The 12134-nt window shown below is 37.9% G+C and overlaps 1 long non-coding RNA gene across 2 annotated transcripts; it reads left to right on the plus strand.

Annotated features, from left to right (window-relative positions):
• Positions 1 to 56: 56 nt before the first annotated feature.
• LOC309624852 lies at positions 57 to 11644 on the plus strand. Of its 2 annotated transcripts, XR_014242163.1 has the most exons (4): positions 57 to 136; positions 236 to 357; positions 5489 to 5604; positions 8531 to 11644. It is a non-coding gene; the product is annotated as an uncharacterized lncRNA (long non-coding RNA). The 2 variants fall into 2 exon arrangements; XR_014242164.1 differs by lacking the exon at positions 5489 to 5604.
• Positions 11645 to 12134: the final 490 nt, after the last annotated feature.

A 12134-nucleotide genomic window follows, 5' to 3' on the forward strand; every position in this document is an offset into this window, starting at 1 on the left:
TCGCGGGGTCCTAGCGCCCGATACTGCTATGGGCGTAGAAGGTGGGCGGAGCTGAGGGGCGTTCTCTCGTGACGCGCGGTAGAGTTGGGGAAGTGCGCCGTGGTTCCCCTTCGCGTTGGGAGATCCGGACCCCTAGGCGAGCGTGGGCGGCATACACCTTCCCTTCCCCTTTCACCACCCCGAGGGTCAGGGATCCGTCATGGGCCAACTGACCTGTTTCCTCCTTCCTCCCCAGCCGTCCCAGGAGTCCTGACACTGGCTAGCCAGAGCTCGTCGCGTCTGCCTGAGCGGCCGCTCTTCTACCAAGAGCACTCAGATTACCCAAGAAACCCCCTGAGGGGTTAGCAACCACCTCTGGTAGGTTTCGGTCCCAAGATACTGAAGGTCAGGTAAAATGGGGAATTCAGGCGGGTTCTCTGAAAAGTACGTTGATAAAACACCTATTGTTGACTGAAGGGGTGTAGATTACATTGGATTAATGGGATATGGCCTACTTACACCTGGCTGTGGTTCCACCATCAGTGGCTGTTGGCAAATTGCCCCTGAAAAATGAGGATAATAAAGGCTGATTACTGCTACAGGGTTGCTCTGAAGGGTAAATGCTATAATATATGTGAAGTGCTTAGCATAGTACCTGAAAGTACTCAATGAATGTTCGATATTATTACATGGACAAATGAAGGAAGAAATAGGACCCTAAAATGTTTCAAGTCAACTCTCCTAAATTGTGCAGAATAGGCTTTAATCCCTTGTACTAACCGGGTTTACAGCTCTATTTCCTATCTCCACTTCTTTCATTGTATTCAGTCAGTCAACAAACATTCACCGAAACTCAAACAGACACTGAGGGGACATACTGGTGAGGGAAGGAGAAAAGGTCTGCCTTCATGGAGCTGACAGTCTAGTGGGAAAAAGAGGGACAAAAGTACTTCATCACATTTTGAGGGAAACATGCTATAAATGTTATGAACAGAAATCTGGGAGAGCAAATACCAGGATACCTTAAAAAAAACAGAGTGGTCAAGAAAGGCCCATCTGAAGGATGAGAAGGAGCCAGTAGAGAAATGCCCTGGGGAATTGTTTAAGGCAGAGGAAACGGCTGTGCAAAGGACCTGTGGTAGAAGGGAACTTGGCTGTTGGAACTAAGTGGAGTCCATGGTGCTGGGGAATCCATGGTGTAAGGAGGAACCTGCCCTGAGATTGGAGAGGTGAGTGTGTAAGCAAGTGAGGGCCCATTCCCCCAGGCCCTAAGAAGACATAAAAATAAGATTGGATTTTATTGTAATTGCTGCTGAAAGCTATTGAAGAGTAAGGGATGCCTGTTAGAGCAGGCAATTGGGAACAGTGATGTTTGGGTTATGACATCATATCTATATTTCAGGCAGTATATGAGCCAAAGAACTGGATTTAAGGTAAAACAAAACAAAACAAAAAAACCTGGGGTTGAGCCTTTTCAACACTAAATTGTTCAAATTATATGTTCTGATCTTCAATTTCCTTATTGATAAAAAAAAAGTGTGAGCATCACATAAGACTGTATACAGAAAAATGCTACTTTCACTGAAAATTGTTAAATAATGTAATTTCTTACTAAGTGTTTTGTATGTCATGTATAGTTGCCTAATCAGTGCTATTTGATAAGTACATTTATTGGTTTATTTAATTGATTACAAGTAGTAATCCAAATCGGTGATTCTTACTCATTTTTGCACAGAGTGCTACTAAAGAAAAGAATATGAACTGTTATAAATGTGAAGTTTACTGATGCTGTAGTTCCAAATGTGTTAACTGCTTAGCTCTGCACATTCTCATGAAATTTGATATCAAGCCATGAATTTTTAAAAAACATTTTCATTGTGGTAAAATATACAAAACATAATATTTACCATTTTAACTATTTTTAAGTGTACAGTTCAGTGGTGTTAAGTACATTGTTGTGTAACCATCACCACTGCCCATTTCCAGAACTTTTTCATCATCCCAAACTGAAACTCTGTACCCAGTAAGTTATAACTCCTATTCTACTTTCTAAGACATGTATCTTTTTTTTTTTTTTAACATCTTTATTGGAGTATACTTGCTTTACAATGGTGTGTTAGTTTCTGCTGTATAACAAAGTGAATCAGCTATACGTACACATATATCCCCATATCTAAGACATGTATCTTTGAAAGGTATCTGGTGAGTTCCCCCTGACACCCAAAAAAACCACAAAACGGTAGTGGCCTTGGTGATCAGTAGGATTGTTTGCTCCCATTGAAGGGTTTAATGGACCATACCATATAAGTTTATTATGATGATTATTTTTCTTTGGCCTCGCCCCACGACTTGTGGGATCTTAGTTTCCCAACCAGGGATTGAACCCCGGCCCACGGCATTGAAAGCACCGAGTCTTAAACACTGGACCGCCAGGGAATTACCACATATAAGTTTAGAAACCACCACCCAAGAAATAAGAGGAAGAAATAAGTGTAAGTTTTTAGCTCAGATGGCTAACACATCATACTACTAATGAGGAATACTAATATAGGATCAGTTAATTTTTAGCACTGAAAAACTGTTCCGTGACCATAAAATGTGCTCTATAGTCTTGTAAATGTGTGCTCCAAGATGACCCAAACAACCTGCCCCTCTATGTATAACTACTCTAAATGCGTATCTTTTTGATGCTGTTAATTTTCATTAAAAAATAAGTGATTCCAGCTCTGGGTAAATTTAATTTTAAGAAGTACTCTTCTGTGAAGAATGGATTAGAAAAGGGCAAGAGAGAAGGAAGCCTATTTTTGCCACATTTCAGATAACCCAGCATTCCATAAAGTTATAAAGTTCAAAAGATCAAGATCTTGACCTGAAAATACTGAGTCGACCACTTTTTTTGTATTTTTAAGCACATCCTACATGCAGCATTTTAACTCCACTAAACAAAAAGTTAAATCTCTTTTCCAGGCCAGACCCTTCCTCCCCGCTGCCCATTATCATTCACAGTGTTCTTATCCCCAATGTGAGGCTATGGCTGTAGGCCAATCAGTGATTACAAGCGAGAGGTTATAGCATAAAGGCTCAAGAGGGAACTTTTGGGGATGATGGATATCTAGATCACTATCCAGATTGTAGTGATGGTTTCACAGATGTGAACATACATCAAACTTATCAAGTTGCACACTTTAAATGTGTAGTCCACTGTATGTCAATTATTTTGCAATAAAGCTGTAAAAAAAAATTAGAAGTCCAACTGGGAACCTCCCATTCTTTCCCCATTGGACACAGATTTAGCCTTTTATTGGTTTTAATTGTTGTGAGATCTATCGGGTCAGTTCCTCTTTGAGGAGTAGCTTGGTGTATCAAGCATTTGACTAGCAACAAAAGGCACTCTTAACTGGCAAACAAATTCACATACTTTCATCTACATTACAGAATACCAATTAAAATACTATAGACATATAATTGCGAGCACAGTTTACAGAATGGAATTCTAAAAAGTTTCAAAAGTTGAGAAGTTTTGAAGTGTTTTTTTTCTTAATCAAAGATAACACTTTCTGAAAGAACATACTAAAAAGCAGTAGAAAAACAATACGCAGTATTTGACTGCATGCTCAGGAAATGCTTCTAAGTACCTCATCGCCCTTAACAGTCATATAAGGAGTCCTTTCAGCATATGTCACTATAGTCACAGTTAAACAAACTTGAACCCTAAATGTGATTTGGTCAAGGGAGTCTAACAATGCAGTAATGGCCAGATGGAAAAGTGTGGCTTAGAAATTTGGGCCCCATGCCATTTCTGAAATTATGTCATCTTTTACACCTGGAACTCTATCTGGCTATTTCTTAGAAATTATTTTTAAATGCTGTGGTTTGAACAATGCATGAAGGAAAACTATGAAACCAGTAACAGTTTAAAGCACTGGGAGCTCAAGCTGTTGTACCACCTAATCCTCTCCACCTGTTAAATCTATTCACCTTAATAGCTAGACCAGAAGTTTTTTATGTCTTTAAAGTTACCCATGTCTTGGGAAGAGTATTCTATAAAGCTGTTCTTGATATCTATCCCTTGTGGCTTCGTTATGGGTAAGAAAGCCTTCCACTAGGAATTTATGGTCTTTTAGAAAATCTTTGGATGTGTCCCAAAGCAGAACACACAGTACCAAATTCTATTCATTGTGAGAAAGTGTTAGAATGACATTCCAGTATATTTAATCCACAAACTAAAATTTATTGGCAATGTTGTCAGATTATCATCTTATTTCTTATAAACACAAACCTGATGACATACTTTTCGAAGACAAATTATCTGAACAACTTGCAAGAATAATAGTGAGAAATGTCATGTTGCAAATAACAAATTCGAAACCTGATACTTGAGAGGAGTGTCCAGGGACAGGAGGGCTGCAGCAGTCTGAGCCACTGTTCTCTCTACCCTCTTGGTGGCTGAGGAGTCATATCTTTGAGTCAGCACTTTTTCACAAATTGGAAAATTATCACCTCTCACCATCTTCCTCAAGTTAACGCTTTTACCTATCTCAACAATTCCTTCTAAATTCAACTTTTAGTTTTTAAATGATCTGCAAAAGAAAGTTATTTTTCTATAGAGTATCTTAGCTATCGTTGTCCACAGTCAAGTATTTTCAGAACTTTTAACAAATTCACTTCAGTCAGCACTTATACACAAAGCACTATGCTGGGCACAGAAGGAAACGAAGGTAGATAAGCGCATATTAGAGGCACAAAGTATGTTCCCAGGCCATGTAACTTTAATAAAAATCAAACTATGAGAAGTTCTGCACTAGATGTTTAAACTCATTGCTGTTGGAGCTTAGGAAAGTTGAGATTGATTCTGAGTATGGGGATTGAAGGTGATGAATAGATGACATTTGAACCAATCCAGAGAGAACTTATACTTTCTATGCCTTAGACTTTGATGCCTATGTGAGGGCATCATCGTTTGGGATGTGGGGGTGGGAGTGATACAAAATAGGAAAAGCTTTTTTTTTTGCTCTGAATCTTTATAACATGTATTAGAATTGTTCTCAACAAATGAAAGAAATGCTCAAAAATTGTTCCAGCACTTTGACTCTCTTTGGGAGTGGCCAGAGGTTCAAATAATTTGGAAGGATGGATGGATATCTGTGCTGACTTACAGGAAATATGAGTCAGCTCTTCTCATGTACTCAGCACTGTTGTTACAGCTAGGATATTTAGGAAACACGAAGCTGAACAAATCAGACACCGTAAGTCTTTTCTTTTTATTGATTGGCCCAGGCATGTATCCTGCAAGGGTAGACAACAGGGATGCCCTTTTTTTTTTTTTTTAACATCTTTATTGGAGTATAATTGCTTTACAATGGTGTGTTAGTTTCTGCTTTATAACAAAGTGAATCAGCTATACATATACACATATCCCCATGCCCTTCTTATTGTCAAGGCTTAAGGAACCCTGCCAGCAAGGGGAGACACCTGCAATTGTACTTCTGTTTTCTTTATAATCCCTCAGACTAGGAGACAAACACATCTTTAGTCTGTACGTCTCTTCTACGCTTCAGGATTGTATATTCAATTGCCGCCAGACATCTCACTCCCAAGTGCGCCTGAAACTCAACATTTTCAAAGGTAAACTCACTATTTGACCCCAAACCTGTTTCTCCTATATTCTCTAATTTCTTGAGTAGTATTCACTATGCAGTAGTCACAAAAGTCAAAACCTGTGAGTAATCAACTCATCTTTTTTCTGCTTATTCCTTAATCATCAAAACCAGTTGATACCACCTCCTTAACATCAAGCATATCCTTCCTCACCTCTCTATCTCCATTCCTACTGACCCAGTTCAAACCCACATCTATTTTTTTTTTTTCACTTGAAATTTTGCAGCAGTCAACTAATTGGATTCCCAATCTCCTGTCTTTTCTTCTTTATCCATCCCTCCCTTTGTTGCCAGGCTGATCTTTCTAAAGAAGAAATATCATTTGTTACAGAGGTAGTTTGAGGTTGCTAGCTTCCTCTTTTCCTTTCTTTCCATTCTTGGTGGAAAAGTTCATCAGTGTCCAGTCTTGATGTTACCTAAGAGAAGCAGGGCATTAGGGCCTATTCCTGGTTCTCCCTGTCCCCTCTCCAGTATGTTGAAGACAGCTTCTCATAGGGAACACTTTCAGACTCATGACAGGAGGCTCTTAATGGAGAGAAAGCATTTAAGCCTCTGCTGTCCATAAGCACACATGTGCATACAGACAAAGAGATGGATTGGTTAGGTATATCAAGATAGTTGTATTAAGGGCAAAGTTAATCCAGAGGGGAAAAACTCTCGCAACTAGTTTATTCATGATTTGGAGAATAATAGACTTTTAGTAATAAAGATTTAACTTAGAAACAAAGATCTCCAGAACCACTCCTAAGATCTCCAGAACCACTCCTAGGCCCTTTAATGTCAATATCACTTAACTATCTCCTAGAAACAGATATCCTTCCTCTACATTCTTGGCTAATAAGCCTGCAAGTTTTCATATTTGATTGTAACTATCTTAACCACATTTGAAATTTAATAAACATCAGCTTATTGATTTAATAGAATTTAGATGTTGTAATAGTAACTTGCAGAGTTTTAAATTATGCTGAAAGGGAAGCAGAAAGAAGTTGAGATGAGGCTCTCTTTTATTTGAATGTATTAGAACTGAAGTGGAAGAAAGGCTTTTGGAGAAGGCACAATAGTACTGGCAGACTCCTGCCGGCATGTGCAATGCTGTCTGGAAGGTAGTGAATCGTAGTGGAGAAAGCAGAGCCATAGAATCCTCGATGTCAGGCTGAGGAGAGTATGTAACAGTACCGCTGATCTTTAACCAATTCTGTGCTAAAAGGGAATGGGGAATTAGTGGAGTTACAAAAAAAGTGAAGACACATATTCTTCCATTTCAGATTTTCCTGGTGATCACACAGCACGAGGCTCTGTTTGCCACAAGTATTGTAATACTAGAGGTAATAAAGATAGTTGTCAGTTGCAAAGGAGAATCTCAAGGGTGGAGTTCAGGCAACACTGTAGGGCAGCTGGATAAGGGTAGGACTAAATGGATTGGATTATAGAGCGATTGAGGTGGGGCAGGCAATTAGAAGTGGATTTAAAATATATCATCTGACCCAGGTCATGATGGCTTTATCAGAATGATGTTTTCATAAATTGACTTCATGTTTCTATAACCCAGAACATAGGATTTTTGAGCAGGAACCTTAGAGATCATCTAGTGGCCATTTCATTTTCCAAAAAGTGAACATTTGCCTACTTGTGATTTGTCCAAGGCCATATACATCCAATAGTGGGAGGAGAGCGAGGACTAGAATCCATATCCCCAGATTCCAAGTACTTTGCTTTCTCTATTACGTAAATATTAAATCAGTTCTAAGAACTCAGTATTCCAAACTCCCCATGAAGTAAGCTGTATACATAGGAAAATTATTGGAGATAAAGAAACTGAGGCTCAGAAAGGTGGAGTAAATTTACCAAATCCCATGGCTGGACTAGACCAGAGCCCAGGCCTCACAATCCCTGGACCAATAGGCTTCTATTAAACCACATTGCTTCAGAGTTTAAAAAAAGTGAAATCTTAAATGCCATGTGCCTAGGCATAGAATTCACTCTTTCAACCTACAGGTATTTTACTTTGTGCTGTTACCTGCTAGGCACTCTGCTAGGTGTCATAAAAAAGATTACAAGACTAAAAGGTTTATTTTGCAAGACTAAAAATTGAACGTTACCTAATTATCAGGGAAATGCACATGCTTTTTGGTGGTTGATAAGCTAGCAGGAAGTAAGTCTTACTATACTACATCATTAGAAATGTTTTCACTTTCACCAAAGGATTGGTTTCAAAGTCTCTACTGTATTACTCTCTACTGTATTTTTGTATTAAAAAAATCTGACAATACCAAGGGTTATCAAGGCTGTAGGAAAAGTGCAACTCTCATGCTCTGCTGGTGGGAATGTCAAATGACCTAACCCCTTTGGAAAGCAGTTTGACAATATTTAGTAAAATTTAAAATGCATATACCCTACAATCCAGCTTCCATTTCTGGGTATATACTCTAAAGCAGTTTTTTTCAAACTGTGATTCATGATCCATTAGTGGATTGTGAAATCAATTTAAGGGTTACAATGAACATTTTTTTTACAGATGAAATAGAACAGAAATATCAGGGTAAGGATTGTTTTGTGAATTTTTGTGCACCACCTAGATTCTCCCTCTCCAGGACTGAAACATTAATTTCAGCTGCTAGGAGTGTTGGCAGCCAACAGCTTGTGGCTGAGTCCCTCTCCAGGACTCTCTCCAGGAAGAGAGCTATTTGCCCAAGGTCACACCTTCTTCCTGGGTGCAGCTGTATTCACTAACTGATCTATGCAGGTGTATAAAGGCCTGATCCCCTTGCCCTAATTCAAAATTACTCTGAATAATCACTGCAGGCAATGCAGGATCAGCTGAGGCCTTTGTTGTCACTTCATTAGAGCCCAAAACTACCTCTGCCCACATTCCTGCTTTCTTTACTCCCCAGCAGGTGCTGATACCGGGACACTCCCTCATAAACGTCTTGTACACAAATTTCTGCCTCAGATCTACTTCCCAAGCAACTCAGCCTGTGATGATATATGCATATATGCATGTACAGGATCTTAATGTAAAATTATTTCTCACCATGCGTATTGGCCATAAAAGCTTAAAAACTCCTGCATCTAGGGAAATTCTTGTACGTATGCACCAGGAGACACTATGAGTATGTTCGTTGGGGTATTATTCATATTAATGATGACAAAAACTAAATGTCCATAGTCATGCAATGGAATATTGTACAATAATTAAAATTAGTGAAATCTCAGATGTGGAAAACAAACTTATGGTTACCAGGGAGGAAGGGAGGAAGGGATAAATTGGGAGATTGGGATTGACATATACACACTACTATATATAAAATAGATAACTAATAAAGACCCACTGTATAGCACAGGAAGCTCTACTCAATACTCTGTAATGACGTATATGGAAAAAGAGTCTAAAAAAAGAGTATAACTGATTCACTTTGCTGTACGGCAGAAACTAACACAATGTTGTAAATCAACTATACTCCAATAAAAATTTTTGAAAAATAGTCAATCTAAGAAAAAAAATTAGTGAAATCTACTGACATCTATCAACAAGGACAAATCTCTAAAATAAAGGGATACTTACCAACTTTAGGATAGTGCCTACCTCTGGAGAAGGAGCTTGGGAAATGAGATGAAATTGGGACTTCAGCTGGGGCAGTGTATTGTTTTTTAAAGAAGCGTCTAAACAAATATGGCAAAATGATAGCATTTCTTAAATTTATGTGAGTACTTGGGTTTTTTTCACTTTCTGAATGTTTAAAATATTTTAAAATTGAATTTTGTTCAATGAATTAATACTGCAGAAAATCTACATTTATAAAAAAGCATTTTAACTTTTATTATCAGGAAGTAACGAAAGGACAGCTAACAAGGTCACTTCCTCTTACACAAGAAATTTGGTCAAAATTTAATGGCTCATGGAGTCCAGATATTCCAGTTATAACTGTTTGGCTGGTTTATTGTACATCATTTATGTTTTTCCCCTATTTTCATTACTACTAAGTTCCATGTAATAAAACAATACTGGAATCTTTTAGCAGTTCATCAATATGTGTGTTGTACTCTGTGAAGCCAAAAGAGGGTATTAAAAAAAAAAAAAGCAGGGATATGTAGTTGACTATATAAATAAGATCATTCTGGCTTCACAGTAGCTTCACATTAGTGGTGATAGGTTTAAAGGAGAGAGGATGAGAAAGGACAATAGAAATATTATTACCATTACATTCCTGTGTCTTCACAACATCGCCTTTTGTATCATATAGGGCACCTAGAGTGCAAATGAAACTGGCCAAGTTGCATTAGAAGGAGGAGTTCAGTAAAGGTTAGTGTTACTATCCAAAAGCATATATAACAGATCTAAGGAAGAAACTAAAAAAAGTAAGCCGAATAAAAGTGTGGTCAGTAGTGAAACTATAAATTAGGGTAAGAAGGGGTTGTGGCTTTGGGAGAGTCTCTGCTGGATTGTCTACTTGACCCTTCATTTTACTTACTTAGGTTTGTTTTTCTTTTTCTATAGAACATGTGCAAAATTCAACACTTTGCCTATGGAGGTTTAATATGATTTACAAAATCTAATGCAGAAGCTTTATGAATACTTCAACTAATGCATATATTTAAGGAAAAGCAAAATTTTAGAATATTAGTAAGTCCTACATATAAAAGCAATCAGTTTAAAGCAATCTTCATACTTTAATATGAGACCACAGTGAGTCTATTGATAAGACACTACAGTAACGCAAAATAACTCTAAATGATGATACGTAGGGGTTTCCAAAGCAACAAGGCAGTTGAAACAAGCACATCTGGGGGTTAGAGTCTATTAGAAATAGTTGCTGATGAAAGTTTGGGGAAGAATTACTAATGCCCACCTCAGTCCTCAGAACTGAGAATTCCAAAGAATTTGAGTAACTGGACCTGAAGCCAATTTGGATACATAAGAATATCACCTAGACTGGACACATCTATGCTGCTAACTAAAATGGGTCAGAAAATATCTTCCAGAATAATTTGTTCTTGTCACTATTACTGCTTTGAATTGTGAGAAAAAGATTTATAGCTTGAGTAAGTGCACCGTTTATGAAACAAGGTTTGTTCCAGATGTTAAACAGTGTAGAGTGAGATCTGTCTACTAGATCTGGAACTAGAATAGGAGAGAAACTTGCAATGTATGTTTTCTTTGTGAAAAAACTGTGCCTTTGGACCATGGTTATTAGCTTATAGCTCCAGGGAAGCTTCATATTCAGGGCCTTAGAAACCTCACTCAATGTTTTTCTTTTTGACCTAGTTAAATTTCTTGGAATAGGAAGTTATGATGCTAATTTTTTCAGAACTGTGGAGATGCCCCCGAGAAACTTTTGTAAGGTCCTTCAAAAACTGTAACTTTAGTATAATCTATAAAAATTTTGAAACACTATATTGATACCTGAAACTAATATAGTACTGTAAATCAACTATATCTCAATAAAAAACTTTTTTTAATTAAAAAAATTTGTCAATTCCGAGGGAACAGGGAAAGGAATTCTTGTGTAGGATGAAGACTAGAGTAGAAGACCTGGAAGGACTGTCTATTTGTTTGGTCTTATTCACAACTGAGAAGCTATTAAAATATTAGCAAATCCTAGTCCAGATTTGGGGACAGAGCGGGAAACCCCTGACCTTTTATTTTCAGTTAACCATCTCCCTTCCACTCCAAGTACTACCCAAACTACATCTTAGTCATTCTCTCCTTCTTAGTATGTTATGACCAAGGCTATAATTATTTGAAGGACTTCTCAGATCTTTCATCATTCATGTCGTGAATATGTGTTGTCCCAGTTCTTCATTACATGGCTTATAACAACCTATGTATTTGGGCAGAATAATTGTTAATTATCATCATTATTAAAAACATTCAGACGTCTCTACATATCTACACAGGTAGGGATTTACAAAAGAAATTCCACAGACATATTTTCTTTCTTCCATCAACCAAAAATAACCTCAACACAAGACAATTATTTTATTTATTTATTTATTTATATTTTTAATTTTTTTCAGCCGAGCGGCGCGGCATGCGGGATCTTAGTTCCCCGACCAGAGATGCAACCCACGCCCCCTGCAGTGGAAGCGCAGAGTCTTAACTACTGGACTGCCCAGGAAGTCCCAGACAGTTATTTTATATGATAAATTTTTGGTCTTCCACTTTTATCGCTAAACCCCATTGCAAACCCTGAAACCTCAAAAGGAATCACATAAGACTACATACCTTATGGGTACTCAATAAATGATGATCAACTGTTGTTATTGCATTGGTCTTTGTAATTCTCATAAAGATGACAGTCATTTATTTAGACCGTCATTTGTCCTTAATCCAGTTTTGTGCTAAACTTTAGAGTCTCTGCAGAAGCCGCCTTAATCTTTAGTGAAAACGGCTCATTCAGGGTAGAAGCTCAGAGAATTTAGAATTTTTTGCTTTAAAAATCGGTTAACGGGGACTTCCCTGGTGGTCCAGTGGTTAAGACTCTGCGCTTCCATGGCAGG

The sequence above is a fragment of the Balaenoptera borealis genome (assembly GCF_965194805.1).
Source record: "Balaenoptera borealis genome assembly, chromosome: 3".
Lineage (NCBI taxonomy): Eukaryota > Metazoa > Chordata > Mammalia > Artiodactyla > Balaenopteridae > Balaenoptera > Balaenoptera borealis.